At 46.2% G+C, this 3,463-nt stretch overlaps 1 pseudogene; it reads right to left on the bottom strand.

Annotated features, from left to right (window-relative positions):
• Positions 1–379: 379 nt before the first annotated feature.
• Positions 380–1,034, bottom strand: LOC100464723 (annotated as a pseudogene).
• Positions 1,035–3,463: the final 2,429 nt, after the last annotated feature.

Raw genomic sequence — 3,463 nt, forward strand, 5'->3', positions numbered from 1 at the left:
ACAGTTCCAAGGAAATGCCTATCGCAACACCATGTTCTCATTCTGGATGACAAAATAAGATGGATGGTTTCCCCATTTCCTTTACAGAACAAAACTCTTACTATTAAGCCTCCTCATAACAATAAATGTGTGACCGATATCATTCATAAAGTTGGAGAATTTGAAACTAATTGAATCTACATTGAAAGAAACAATATTCGAGTAATATATCAAAAAATAAAAAGTATACATTTTCCAAAAAAATTTTTTTTTTCAACTTACACATTTAAAATAGGAGCTAGAGGAATATGTGTAGTGTTCCTTTCTGCCCTACCTCAGACCTCAATTCTATGATCACTAACTGACCTTCTCAAACAGAATGAAGACTCTACCCCCGGCTTCACCAGGGGCAAGAGCAATGAAGAGATTTGGCACTAGAATGTGCCGTGGCCTCGGCGGTAGACAGAGCCCCGGCTGAACCTGTGGCTCCGGCTTTCTCTTCTTCGTCTTGCAGAGTCTCCTCAGACTGAGTTGGAAAGAACTTGGGTTAGTCCCGTGAACCCTGGCCAGAAACTCTAGGATTTGCACCTTGGTGGCTTCAGTGTGGGCTCTTGGGGCCCAAAGAAATTCAGATGGTGTGGGGTCGTTGTGGAACCACCTGTTGTTACTCTAGGTACTTTTTCTTCATGAAATCTTTGGTGACGAGCTCCCTGGGCTCCCCAAAGATAAGGTGCTTCCTCTCAGAATCCATCCCCATCACATTCAGAACTTCCTAGACTTCCTCTTCAGTGACACAGTTGTCCTTCTATCAGGATGCTGGTCTCAGGCCTGCCCTTTTCACCATGCAACACCCTATCACATGTGAGACCCAATTTGATGAGGTCATGGCAGGAGTTGGTGGGATCTACTTTCTTCACATCAAGGCCAAAGATCACCTCCACGTGCTCAGAGGCTCTCAGGAGGATCTCAGTGAAGTGGTCTTCGTACTCTTTGATGACAATCTTCAACATATCTGCCTTTGTCATTGGTTCATTCACTCCATACCAGAGCTGCATGAAATTGACCAATTAATCTACTATTCTCTTATCTATGGGCACGTTCTCGGGGTCTAGCCCAGATGTGAAGTGCTATTTTAGTTCTTCTTCTTGGCTCTTGGATCCCGCACCTGATGTTCTTGATAAGGTGGCTCTGGTGGCCGTGGACGACGAGTGGAAACTCTGAGGATTCTCAAGGGTACTAGTTATACCAACATCAGGAGGCTCCTTCAGATCGCCAGGCTTTAGAGGATGGGAGGAGAGACAGGTCTCCTCCAGAGCCTTGGAGATCTGTATATCCTCTGGGTCTTACTGGGTCTCACTTCAGGTCTGAAGGGGTAGATCATGTAAGCACTGTGGACCCTTCTGAGGTAGAGGCCTGATGTCTCTTGTGGATGGCAGTGAGCAGGAGTGTGGATGGGAAGGTGGGCTATGAGGAATCACTGCCAAATGTTGGTAATGATGCAGAGAAATGACGCACCCATACGTTGCTGGTGGTGATATAAAATGGACCAGCAGCTGTGCTCCTTTACTATCAGTCATATCCCAGAAGAAGATGCCTTCTTGAGACTGAGTCAGTGTAGCTTGAATTTCTGGAATCTGATGGATGTATATTTTCTTGGGGATATTGAAATATCCCAGAAGGTTCAGTTCTGCACATATACAATAAACTTAGGCTTCTTCAATTTTGAGGCACTCAAGAGCATAAAAGATAGATCATCAGTTTATTATAAAAGGATATAATTCAAGACCAGCTAGGTGGAAGAGAGGCACGGGGTGGGGGCAGGGGGGACATGGCAGGGAGCAGGGGAAGTGCACGTAGCTTCCACACCCTCCCCAGGTGTGCCACTCTCCCAGATCCCCACATGTTTACCAACCTGGAAGCTCTGCATTATTGTTTTTCAAAGCAGCATTTTTCCTTCCATGTCCATTCCTTTCTATTTGCTCATCCCACTTTCTTTGAGAAACAAGCTACTTGTTCCTCCTTAAATTGTTCTTTGTTCTGGTAGCCTGCTTGGAACCAGGCTCTGCACCCATAATTTTTAGATGTATGATCTGGAACCTAATGGAATTAGAAACAGAAACGTGTCAAAACAGTACTTTGTCATCGCCTGCCTTCTTCCAGTTTCACTAGAGAGAGATGCAAAGGTACAAATGTCCTGTCTGTACGAGGCAGCCCCTCAGTGCTTTCTCTGAGGAGGAGCAGTCATTTGAGGTCATCCACATGTTACCAGGACAGACATGCTGGGTCTGCCTAAATCGTGTGAGGAGAGAGAGCTGCATGCAGTGCTACTTACCCCTGTATCAGGTCCTGTAAATCTTTGCAGAACTGCGAACCCATAGAAGGCTGCCCTGCACAAATTTCTTTCAGCTCCGTATCTGGGTATCAGGAAAAATATGCAGGTAAGACAAACTCACAGCTCTGATCACCAGCCCAGGATTCTGCCTCTGATACTGGTACTAAGGGAATTGGTTCCTTCCTTAATTTGCCAAGTAATTATTGCATAGCTAGCTTTAGTTGCGGGGTATGAAAGGGCAAGTAAGATCAGATGCAGTCCCTGCTCTCAAGGAGCTTACAGTCCTGTAGAAAAGAACGAACATCAAATAATGACACAGATAAATGTGCACTTCCGGCCTGCGTGAGGACCGTGCTGTGAGAGGGAGGAGCTAAAGAATCCAACCTGGTTGCTGGGGCAGGCCAGTCTTTCCCGAGCAGCAGTGTTTATGCTGAAGTGATTTGGGGAAGGGGGATTGTCAGGGGGAGGAAGGCTGGTCCTTGGGCAGGAGGAGAGCATGTACAAAGGCACTGTGCTTAGAGGGAGCAGGATGACTGAGGAACTGAAAGCAAGCAGCATGGCTGGGGTGCAGAGGGTCAGATAGAGCGTGGCGTGATGTGATTCTGGACAGACAGACAGGGGTCAGACCGTATGGAGGTCTTGTGGAATTGGGGTTATAATTACAAGAGCAGTGGGAGGTCCCTGAAAGGATTTAAGCAAGGGGTTGGTGTGGAGAGAGCAAGTTGGGGTAAGGTGACAGGCCACCAAGTCCCTAGATTCCTTTTGAGTTTAGCCTCTGTAAATATTCTAACCTATTTTTTTTCTCTTTCACATTACCCATGGTGAAGAACAAAAACCAGCCTAGTGAAGTTTAAGACCTATTTGGCTTTATCCAACAATTCATGACTCAGGCAACATCCCATCTAACAAATAGAAGTGTGCTTCCAGGAGTCTACAAAATGGAAGGTGTTATAGGCAGAAATGAGGTGGGACAAGGAAGTTATTAGCCAGAGAAAAGAAAGGGTTGTTTGACACAAGGTCACCTTCCCTTAGGGGAGAGGGTGGGAGGTCTTATGTGCAGATTGTCTCCCAAGTGCTGATCAGGAAATTCCACACTGATTGGTTTCAGATTCCACTCCTGGGACAGGCTGGAACTGCCCTAGGTTAGGTGTT

The sequence above is a fragment of the Ailuropoda melanoleuca genome, chromosome 1, assembly GCF_002007445.2.
Source record: "Ailuropoda melanoleuca isolate Jingjing chromosome 1, ASM200744v2, whole genome shotgun sequence".
Lineage (NCBI taxonomy): Eukaryota > Metazoa > Chordata > Mammalia > Carnivora > Ursidae > Ailuropoda > Ailuropoda melanoleuca.